The 11,645-nt window shown below is 47.7% G+C and overlaps 1 protein-coding gene across 1 annotated transcript in view; it reads right to left on the minus strand.

Annotated features, from left to right (window-relative positions):
• Positions 1–9,706: 9,706 nt before the first annotated feature.
• Positions 9,707–11,645, minus strand: part of TNFRSF13C (TNF receptor superfamily member 13C) — a 328,540-nt gene continuing 326,601 nt past the window's right edge. The window contains exon 4 of the transcript XR_009549420.1: positions 9,707–9,919. The gene's annotated coding sequence lies outside the window, so the exon portion shown is untranslated. The remainder of the gene's footprint in view (positions 9,920–11,645) is intronic.

The following is an 11,645-nucleotide window of genomic DNA, read 5'->3' on the forward strand; positions in this document are numbered from 1 at the left end:
CAAAAGAGGCCTAGTCAAAACACATGCTATGATCAGTCTCCTCAGGTTATCTTGCTCTTGCTTCCACTTTCTTCTCAGTCAGGGCAGCAACAGTGGAGAGGCAGAGCACCCACACTGCAGACCTGACTCCCTGTATTGACACTGGCCAGGGCTTTCAAAAACAAAGCCAGGGGTTGGGAGGTGGCTTGCCTGGTACAACTCCTGGCCACCACATGACAGCATATGCATGGGAGAAGCTTCACAAGTGGTACAGCAGTGTTGTGGATTCTCCTCTCTCTCTCTTTCTCCCTCTCCATCTCTCTCTCTCTCTCTCTCTCAAGATTTTATTTATTTATTAATGAGATAAGATAGGAAAGGAGAAAGAACCAGACATCATTTTGGTACATATGATGCTCAGGGTTGAACTTCGGACTTCATGAGAATCTAGTGTTTTATCCACTGCACCATCTCCAGGACCACTGTCCTTTCTCTTTTTAACCTGTCTCTTTCTCCCTCTTTCTTTTTTTTAACTGCTACCAATATTATTACTGGCTACTCTGTTTGAGGCTCGGTGTCTGCATGAGAAATCCACCACTCTGGGCAGCCTTTTTTTTTAAACAGAGAAATTGAGATGGTTGGGTATGGAATGGTGAGGAGAGAGGGAGAGAGAGAGAGAGAGCGAAAGAAACTTGCAGCACTACTTCACCACTCCTGAAGCGTTCCCTCCTGCAGATGGGAAAAGGAAACTTGAACCTTGTGCATAGTAATGTGTGTGCTCAACTGGGTGCACCTCCTCCTGGCCCCTCCCTCTTTGTTGCTTACCCTATGTGCGGGCTAAAAAAAAGGATCTTGGGAGGGTGGAATCCTGCAGGCAGGGAGCTCTAGTGATAACTTTCATGGCAAATAAATAAATAAATAATAAAGTCAGGTCAGAAGGATTCCATGTTCACACAGTCCTCTTGATGGGGGCATTAAGAGAGGAAAAGGAGGGGAGTCCTGAGGAGTGGGAGAGGAAGAGAACTGTTTTTTTTTCCCTTTTTTTTTGCCTCCAGGATCATTGCTGAGATTCGGTGCCTGTACCACAAATCCACTGCTCCTAGAGGCTATCCTTTTTCTTTCCCTTTTGTTGCCCTTATTTCACCATTGTTGTGGTTATTATTATTATAGTTGTTATTGATACCGTTGCTGGATAAGACAGAGAGAAATGGAGAGGGAGGGGAAGACAGAGAGGGGGAAAGATAGACACCTGCAGACCTGTTTCAACGACTGTGAAGCGACCCCCCCCCCAGCAGGTGGGGAGCCAGGGGCTCGATCTGGGATCCTTACCCGGATCCTTGCGCTTCTTGCCATGTGCACTTAACCCGCTGCATGACCGCCCAGCTCCCATCTTTGCTTTCTGTTGGACACAGACTGCATATAGAACCATTTCCGTAGAGAGAAGATCAAGCTCTTCCCTTTGTGCTTCAGACTCCCTGCAGGCGGGGAGCCAGGGGCTCAAACCAGGATCCTTACTCCCGTCCTTGTGCTTTGAGCCACGTGTGCTCAACCCACTGAGCTACCGCCCGACTCCCCAAATGGGGTTTTATTATTTTAAACTGAATGACTTCATCCCCCCCTTTTTTTTTTTCTTTTTTTTCTACCAGAACACTTCTCAGCTCTGGCTTTTGGTGGTGCGGAGGGGATTGAACCTGGGACTTTGGAGCTTCAGGAATGAGAGTCTGTTTGCATAAACATTATGCTATCTAACTCTGCCTTATCTTAATCTAGAGATAGTGAAAAACACTCCGAAAATAAATGTGCATCACAACTGCTCTCCCTCCCCCTCTAGTCACTGTTTCTCTCCTTGCTGGGCCAGCCCTCATGTATCCTCTGCTCTGCTGAGCTCAGCTCACACTCCCAGTTCCACCTGCATCTCTCCTTCCCCCCCTTTTTTTGCTCCAGGGTTATTGCTGGGGCTCAGTACCAGCACCATGAATCCACTGCTCCTGGAGGCCATATTTTTCCCTTTTTGTTTCCTTTGTTGTTGTAGCCTTGTTGTGGTTATTATTGTTATTGTTGATGTTGTTCTTTGTTAGATAGGACAGAGAAAAATGGAGAGAGGAGGGAAAGACAGAGAGGGGGAGAGAAAGACAGACACCTGCAGACCTGCTTCACTGCCTGTGAAGGGACTCCCCTGCAGGTGGGGAGCTGGGGGCTATAACCAGGATCCTTCTGCTGGTCCTTGCACTTCACGCCACCTGCACTTAACCCGCCGAGCTACCGCCCGACCCCTCTCTTTTTTTTTTTTTAAAGTGTATGTCTAATATTTTGTTCATTTTGGAGACAGAGAGAATTTGAAAGGGAAGGGGAGATAGAGAAAAGAGAGGGGCCAGGTGGTGGTGCACCTGGTTGAGTGTACATATTACACTGCTCAAGCACCCAGGTTCAAGCCCCCGGTCCCCACCTGCAGGGGGAAGCTTCACGAGCGGTGACACAGGTCTGCAGGTGTCTCTCTGTCTCTCTTCCTATCTCTTCATTCCTTCTTGATTTCTGGCTGTTTCTATCCAATAAATAAAGATAATATTTAAAAAAAAATTAAAAATGGCGCAAAGCACAAGGACCGGCATAAGGATCCCGGTTCGAACCCCAGCTCCCCACCTGCAGGGGAATCGCTTCACAGGCGGTGAGGCAGGTCTGCAGGTGTCTATCTTTCTCTCCCCCTCTCTGTCTTCCCCTCCTCTCTCCGTTTCTCTCTGTCCTATCCAACAATGACAACAACAACAATAATAACTACAACAATAAAACAACAAGGGCAACAAAAGGGAATAAATAAATAAAATAAAATATTTAAAAAAAATTTAAAAAAGAGAGAAAGAGAAACACCTGCAACATTGCTTCACTGCTTGTGAAGCTTCCCCCCCACCTCAGGCAGCTGGGAACAGGGGGGCTTGAACCCAGGTACCTGCACACTGTAATGTGTGTACTCAGCCAGGTGCACCACCACCCAGCTTCCCTGCATCCTCTCCTCCAGCTCTTTCTCCATGTCGCTGCTTTTTCTTCTTTCTCTGTCCCAGTCCTATGTGTCTTGGTTTTTATGACCCAGAGTCAAAGGTCAGATTCCAGCTTCTCTCCTGTTCAAGTCACTGGCCTTGCATTCTTCCTTTGGGGTGCTTTTTCCTTTATTGCTTGATACCAGGAATTCTAAGAAGTCTAGTTATTTATTTTTTTCCTATATCCTTACACATCTTGATTCCTTTTAAAATTTTTTTTTTATTGCTGTGGCTCAATGCCTACACTACAAGTCCTGTTTTGTTGCCCTTGCTGTTATTGTTGCCATTAATGTTGTTGTTGGATAGGACAGAGAGAAATCCAGAGAGGAAGGAAGACGGGGGCGGGGGGGGGGGGGGGGGAGAAAGAAAGACACCTGCAGGCCTGCTCCACCACCGGTGAAGATACCCCCTGCAGGTGGGGAACCGGGATCTAGAAACCGGATCCTTATACTGGTCCTTGCGCTTTGCGCCACGTGCGCTTAACTTGCTGCACTACCGCCCGACTCCCCTCCACATCTTGATTCCTTAGGATTAAGAAGCAAAGATTACAAATGGTCCAGTAGTGACCTGTAACAGTTTCACTCATGTGGTATATAGATAACTAAAGTAAAGAAACTTGCAAAAAAAGGGGATGGGCAGGGGTAGATAGCATAAAGGTTATGCAAAGAGACTCTCATGCCTGAGGCTTCAAGGTCCCAGGTTCAATCCCTCACTCCACCATAAACTAGAGCTAATCAGTGCTCTGGTAAAAAAAAAAAAAAAAAAAAAAAAAAAAAAAAAAAAGGAAAAGAGAAAGAAAGGAAATAAGAAAAAGAAAAAAGAGAAGCTAGTCTATTTTCTAGACTTTGTGAAAACTATGGTGGTGTGGGGAGATCATGGGCACAGAAACTTTGATAGTGTTAGCTGTGATATATGAGTATAAAACTACCCCCCTGGCATCTTAGAGCTTTTTTTTTTTAAATTTAATTCAATTTTATTTATTTATTCCCTTTTTTTGCCCTTGTTTTATTGTTGTAGTTATTATTGTTGTTGTCGTCGTTGTTGGATAGGACAGAGAGAAATGGAGAGAGGAGGGGAAGACAGAGAGGAGGAGAGAAAGACAGACACCTGCAGACCTGCTTCACCGCCTGTGAAGCGACTCCCCTGCAGGTGGGGAGCCGGGGTTCTAACCGGGATCCTTATGCCGGTCCTTGTGCTTTGCGCCACCTGCGCTTAACCCGCTGCGCTACAGCCCGACTCCCCTTAGAGCTTTATAAACCAGAGGATGGGAGGAGCCCTCAAGGCCCCAGCATATACCTTTAAAAGGGAGGCTCATCCCTGGCAACTGGTGTTCAGATGGGGCCCTGAGGAGGCCCTGGGGAGGGTGAGGAGCAGGACTTGGTGGGGGCTGGGAGGACTGGCCAGATGGAGTTTCTAAGCGCCAGAGGAAGCCAGGGAGTATGAGCCTGGCAGGTCCTGCTCAGGAAGGGAAACTGCTTTCGTGTTTGGATTATGCTTCTCCCACCTTAGGGGGCCCCCTGACTTCTGACAATGCTCCTTCTGAGGTGAGTACCCTTATATACTCATTGCTAGAGGTAGTTAGTGACACCAGAGAGGTTAATGGCTTTCCCAGGGTTGCACAGCACAGTTCAGATTCACATTCACTTCTGTTCCCCTCAAGACCACACTTTCCTGACCCTTATCAATAGGTAGTAGGTAAACTGCTGAGTGCATACAGGCGCTTGTGCATCCTTCATCCCTCCCTGGAGTGTGACTTCAGAGAGCCAGAGGTTCTAGCCCCAGGGAAGGCTTAGTGTGTGGAGGGGTAAAGTCAGGTGGACCGGTGCTTGACAGTTCCTCCCCAGTGAGGTAACTCTGAGCTGTGCACTCCCAATCAGAGCTCTGTCTTTCACTTATAAATGGGGCCACCATGGCTTTTCTCTGGGGGCTGGCAGGAAGAGAAGGGACATCAGGGAGGGGAAGTGCTTACAGGACCCTGAAAAACAGGCTAGGGCTGGTTGCTGATTTGATTTGATTTTTTCCCAGAGCAATTCTCAGCTCTGGCTTATGGTGGTGTGGGAAATTGAATCTGGAACTTTGAAGCCTCAAGCATTAGAGTCTCTGCATAACCATTATAGTATCTTCCTCACCCTGATTTTAACTCCATCTTGGCAGTGAAGGCTGGGGGAGTGACTGTCAGCTGGCTTCTTCTCCATTTTCCCAAATGTTTGCTTATGTTGCTTTCATAATAAGCAAGCCCAATGGTGTTCAAGCGTAGGACGCATGCTCTGGGCAGGTGTTTGTGGAAGCTTTTGCTGTGTTGGCTTTGGCCTCTCTTGGGATGCTCTCAGCCGAGCCAGTGGGGACAGAGATGGTCAACACACAGCACTGCCCCACTGAGGGCGGGGCCTAGGGGCAATGCCCCCAATCACCTGGGGTCAGTGATTCCCCAGGACTCTGACTTGTAGGGCAGGTCACCCCTGGCCTCTTTTTACTCCTGGGGAAAGCTGGCTGGGAGGGGTCTAGTGGACAGTCTGACTTGCTTTACATTCTAAGATGCAGAAAGTGAGGCCTGGAGGAAGGAAGGCTTTCAGCAAGGTCTCTGCAGCAGGACTCTATTCAGGGTGGTCTGATACCAGGTTCAGAGCTTTTTCATTTTTCATTTATTTAAAAAAATATTTATTTATTCCCTTTTGTTGCCCTTGTTTTTTATTGTTGTGGTTATTATTGTTGTTATTGATGTCATCATCGTTGGATAGCACAGAGAGAAATGGAGAGAGGAGGGGAAGACAGAGAGGGGCAGAGAAAGACACCTGCAGACCTGCTTCAGCACTTGTAAAGCCACCCACCTGCAGGTGGTAAGCCTAGGGCTCAAACTGGGATCCCTATGCTGATCCTTGTGCTTTGCACCACCTATGCTTAACCCGCTGCACTACGTCTGACTCCCTATTTATTTTTTTACATTATTTATTTTCCCTTTTTGTTGCCCTTGTTGTTTTATTGTTGTTGTAGTTATTATTGTTGTTGTTGTTGATGTCATCATTGTTGGTTAGGATAGAGAGAAATGGAGAGAGGAGGGGAAGACAGAGAGGAGGAGAGAAAGAGAGACATTTGCAGACCTGCTTCACTGCTTGTGAAGCAACCCCCTTGCAGGTGGGGAACCTGGGGCTCGAACCAGGACCCTTATGCTGGTCCTTGTGCTTCACACCACATGAGCTTAACCCTCTGCGCTACCGCCCGACCCCCATTTTTCAACTATTTATCTTAGTGTTTTGTTTATTTATTGGATAGAGACAGAAGGAAACTAAGATGGAAGGGAGCTACAGAGGGAGAAAGACTCCTATAACCCTGCTTTACCACTCATGAAGCTTCACCCTTGAAGGTGAGGACTGGGGGCTTGAATCAGGGTCCTTGCACATGGTAACATGTACATTCTATCAGGTGTGCCACCATCAGCTTCTTTCTTTCTTTGTTTATTTTTATCTTACTTAAAATATTTGTTTTTTTTAATATTTTATTTATTAATGAGAGGGATAGGAGAGAGAAAAAGAACCAGACTCACTCTGGTACGTGTGCTGCCGGGGACTGAACTTAGGACCTGATGCCTGAGAGACCAACATTTTTTTTTTTAATATTTATTTTATTTATTTATTCCCTTTTGTTGCCCTTGTTGTTTTTTATTGTTGTAGTTAGTATTGTTGTTGTCGTTGTTGGATAGGACAGAGAGAAATGGAGAGAGGAGGGGAAGACAGAGAAGGGGAGAGAAAGATAGACACCTGCAGACCTGCTTCACCGCATGTGAAGCGACTCCCCTGCAGGTGGGGAGCCGGGGTTCGAACTGGGATCCTTATGCCGATCCTTGTGCTTTGCGCCACCTGCGCTTAACCCGCTGCGCTACAGCCCGACTCCCAGAGACCAACATTTTATCCACTGTGCCACCTCCTGGACCACACTTAAAATATTTGTTAATGAGAGTGATAGGAGGAAAGGGAGAGAGAGAAAAAGAGAATCAGACATCACTTTGGTATGTGGGCTGCCAGGGCTTGAACTTGAGATCTCATGCTTGAGTCCAATACTTTATCCATTACCCTATACCCTGGACCTCTATTTATTTACTTTTAAAGATTTACCATGATCTGGGAGGTGGGGCAGTGGATAAAGTGTTAGACTCTCAAGCACGAGGTCCTGAGTCCAATTCCTGGCATTGCATTTGCCAGAGTAATGCTCTGGGTCTTTCTACCTTTCTCTTAAATTAATAAGTAAATCTTTTCTCCTCCTCCTCCTCCTTCTTCTTTTTTAAGATAGAGGAAGAGAGAGGCAGAGAGAATGGGGAGAGACACCACAGCACAAAGCTTCCTTCACTGTAGTGAGGGCTGGGCTTGAACCTGGGTCATGCACATGGCAAAGCAATGCACTATCCATGTGAGCTATTAGATTGTCTGAAGTCATAACACATTTTTTACAATTTGTCATGACTGTCCTGACAACCCAATATTTCGCTTGCCCTATAATTAGATTTTTTTTTTTTTTATTTCATGAGAAAGTGAGAGGCCAGAGCAACACTCTTGACACATGTGGTGCCCAGGATCAAACTCAGAAACTCATACTAGCAAGAATTCCACCGCTGTCCCACCTCCCAGGTCACATTAGTATCTTTGACCAGAGCAGTGCTCAGTTATTGCTTATGGTATTAGGAACTGAACCTGGGATCTCAGAGCCACAGGCTATTGTATTCCTAATGGTGCTATCTTCCAGATTCTTTTTCTTTTTAACTGTTGTCGTCCTTGTTGGATAGGACAGAGAGAAATGGAGAGAGGAGGGGAAGACAGAGAGGGGGAGAGAAAGACACCTGCTGACCTGCTTCACCACTTGTGAAGCGACTCCTCCTGCAGGTGGGGAGCTGGGAGCTCGAACCAGGATCCTTACACCGGTCCTGGCACTTTGCACCAGGTGTGCTTAACCTGCTGTGCTACCGCCGACTCCCCTATCTTACAGACTCTTAACATATATATGATTGATTTATTTGATAGAGACAGAGAGAAATAGAGAGGGAAGGGGAAGATAGAGAAGGACAGTGAAAGGGAGGCACTGGCAACACTACTTTACAGCACGCAAAACTTTTCCCTAGTAGGTGGGGACTGGGGGCTTGAACCCGGCTCTTTGTGCTCACTGTAGCATGTGCACCCAACCAGGTGCACCACTACCCGGCCCCTTTAAAAAATAGAAGTGAGCACTCTATTTTTTTTTAAAATTTTATTTATTTATTCCCTTTTGTTGCCCTTGTTGTTTTATTGTTGTAGTTATTATTGTTGTTGTTGTTGTTGTTGTTGGATAGGACAGAGAGAAACGGAGAGAGGAGGGGAAGACAGAGAGGGGGAGAGAAAGACACCTGCAGAACTACTTCACCGCCTGTGAAGCGACTCCCCTGCAGGTGGGGAGCCGGGGTTCGAACCGGGATCCTTATACCGGTCCTTGTGCTTTGCGCCACCTGCGCTTAACCCGCTGCGCTACAGCCCGACTCCCAGAAGTGAGCACTCTATTTTTAAAAAAACAATTATCATTTGTTGGGGCTGGGTGGTGGCACATCTGGTTGAGCGCACATGCTACAGTGAGCAAGGACCCAGGTTGGTGTCCCCAGGCCCCACCTGCAGGTGGTGGAGCAGTGCTGCAGGTCTCTCTCTGTGTGTGTGTCTCTCTTCCTCCCTCCCTATCACCTCCTTCCCTTTCAATTTCTGGCTGTCTATATCCAACAAATAAATATAAAGGGCTGGCGGTAGCACAGTGGGTTAAGCACACATGGCGTGAAGTGCAAGGACCGGCTTGAAGATGCCAGTTTGAGCTCCTGGCTCCCCACCTGTGCAGGGGGGGGGGGAGGTCGCCTCACAGGCAGTGAAGCAGGTCTGCAGGTGCCTATCTTTCTCTCTCCTTCCCTGTCTTCCCCTCCTCTCTATTTCTCTGTCCTATCCAATAACAACAGCAATGGCAACAATAACAATAATAACAAGGGCAACAAAATGGGGAAAAAATGGCCTCCAGAAGCAAAGCAGTGGATTTTTAGTGCAGGCACTGAGTCCCAGTAATAACCCTGAAATAAATAAATGTAATAAGAAATAAGAAAAATTAAAAAATGAGTATCATCTTTTCTTCTTCCAGAATTATCACCCAACCCTGTGTGCTACCGCCCAGCCCATGAGTCTCATTTGTTTTACCTAAGAAGCAAGCACCTGCTTGAACCCAGGTTCATGGCTGGTGCACATGGCAATATGGGCACCCTACCTGGTGAGCTCTCTCTTGGACACTTCAGAATTTCTTTAAATTTCAGTAAGAGAGGGAAGAGAGAGAGATAGAGAGAGAAAATATAGCACAGCACTACTTCCCTGTCTGTGGTTTCCCTTGGTGTCATTCTAGGTGCTTCCATCCAGGGCTCAAATCCTAATTTTCTGGGTGAATTATGTCCTGGAACAGTCTAGGTTTTTTAAAAATATATTTTATTTATTTATGAGAAAGGAGGAGAGAAAGAACCAGACATCACTCTGGTATATGTGTGCTGCCAGGGATTGAACTCAGGACCTCATGCTTGAGAGTCCAATGCTTTATCATTTGTGCCACCTTCTGGCCACACCAGTCTAGGGTTCTTTTTTTTTCAAGTATTTATTTTATTTATTTATTCCCTTTTGTTGCCCTTGTTGTTTTATTGTTGTAGCTATTATTGTTGTTGTCGTTGTTGGATAGGACAGAGAGAAATGGAGAGAGGAGGGGAAGACAGAGAGGAGGAGAGAAAGATAGACACCTGCAGACCTGCTTCACCGCCTGTGAAGTGACTCCCCTGCAGGTGGGGAGCCGGGGTTTGAACCGGGATCCTTATGCCAGTCCTTGTGCTTTGCGTCACCTGCACTTAACCTGCTGCGCTACAGCCCGACTCCCCTAGGGTTCTTTTTTTTTAAAAAAAAATTTATTTTCCTTTTTGTTGCCCTTTTATTTTTTAAATTTTTTTTATTGTTGTTGTTATTGATGTCGTTGTTAGATAGGACAGAGAGAAATGGAGAGGGGAGGGGAAGACAGAGAGGGGGAGAGAAAGACAGACACCTGCAGACCTGCTTCACCGCCTGTGAAGCGACTCCCCTGTAGGTGGGGAGCCAGGGGCTGGAACCGGGATCCTTATGCCAGTCCTTGCACTTTGCGCCTGCCCGAATCCCCAGTCTAGGGTTTTTAATGAGTTCCCCTCCAACCCCCCCCCCCCACACACACACCCTACTAGGATATGTGGGCTTTTTGATGCCGACTCTGTGCCAGGCCAGTGCTGGGTACTGGGCTTTTAAAGCCAGGCCCCACACTGAGGATGCCCTGGGCTGGTGGGAGTGTGCTGGGAGGTGCTCCCATAAGGGAGGGTGCACTCTCGTATAGGGGAGGCTTTCTAGAGGAGTGGTTGTTGCTGCACCTGAACACTAAGTCAGGGGTTGCTATGAGGTGGGGGAGTAGAGAGAGGAGGTCCCATAAAAGAGAAACAGGGTTGGTTGGAAACCACCTGCAGACAGGGACCTGCACTTACTGCTGAGCTAGAAGTCCCAGCATTAGTTGACACAAAAGGTCTGTGCCCCCTGAGGGAGAGAGGGTTCCTTGTGTGGGAAGAAGGGCATTCTCACAGAGCCTCGTGGGATACCCCAACCTGACTCCCAAGCTTGTGTGAGCCTTCTGTGCGACTACGGCACCACCTTGTGACCACATCTCTCGTCGCAATGTGACCTTGAAGGGCTCATTAGCTAGGAAACGGTGTGGTAGAGACCTCAGGGGACCCTGGGCCCTCTAGATTAGGACCAGACTCAGAATTACTCCCTGTCCCCTTCCGAGGCAGTCAGGCTCTGTCATCAAGGGCTCACATTCAGTGATGAGCCCAGTGATAACCCGGTGAGGGTGAGGTGGCCGTGAGGGGAATGTATCCAAGAACACCCCACTATCAGCACTGCAGCTGGTGGAAGCAGAAGTGACGGTCAGTGACTGCCTTCTCTGAGGTTCCTGCCCTTGCCTATTTCACAGAGCCTGCTTTGTTCCTCCTGTCCTCTAAGCTCCTGAGTGTATCGACCTAAGGCCTCTCCAAGGTTCCTTCACAGCTCCAAGCATGCACACAGCAGATGAGCAACACACCTTGCTCTTTACTACCCTCTGCTGGCCCTGCTGCACCCCATCTGTTCTAAACTTTGCAACAAAACTGTGTCATCCTTTGACCTATAAGGTCCTTGCCATCTCGACTTCAGGCCTCTTCAGACTCCATACCTCCCATCACTGCCTCCTTTGCTCTCCTTCTCAGCAGCCCTGGCCTCCATTCTTCTCTCAGAGCTGCTTTGTCATTTAGGTCTCAGATTAAGAAAGCACAAGCCCCCCCCCTCACACTGTGCCACCTCCTTGATTTGCACCTGCTCCAGCACTATAATGGTCTCAGACTACTGCTCTAGACTCGCCTGTCGTCTCCCAACACACAGGGCCTGTCCCTACCGCTGTTTTCCTAGTAGGGACGTGCCCCTCATGCAGAAGACTCCCAGGAAGCCACTGCATGGGGAAAGGAATTCACTTGCCATGAATCACAAAATGGAAGGGTAAAAAGTTTCCTGCCATCCTCCCCCTGGGAAACGGGGGTGCACTCGTGGCACCCCGCCTTCTAAA

Source organism: Erinaceus europaeus, chromosome 4 (genome assembly GCF_950295315.1).
Source record: "Erinaceus europaeus chromosome 4, mEriEur2.1, whole genome shotgun sequence".
Classification (NCBI taxonomy): Eukaryota; Metazoa; Chordata; class Mammalia; order Eulipotyphla; family Erinaceidae; genus Erinaceus; species Erinaceus europaeus.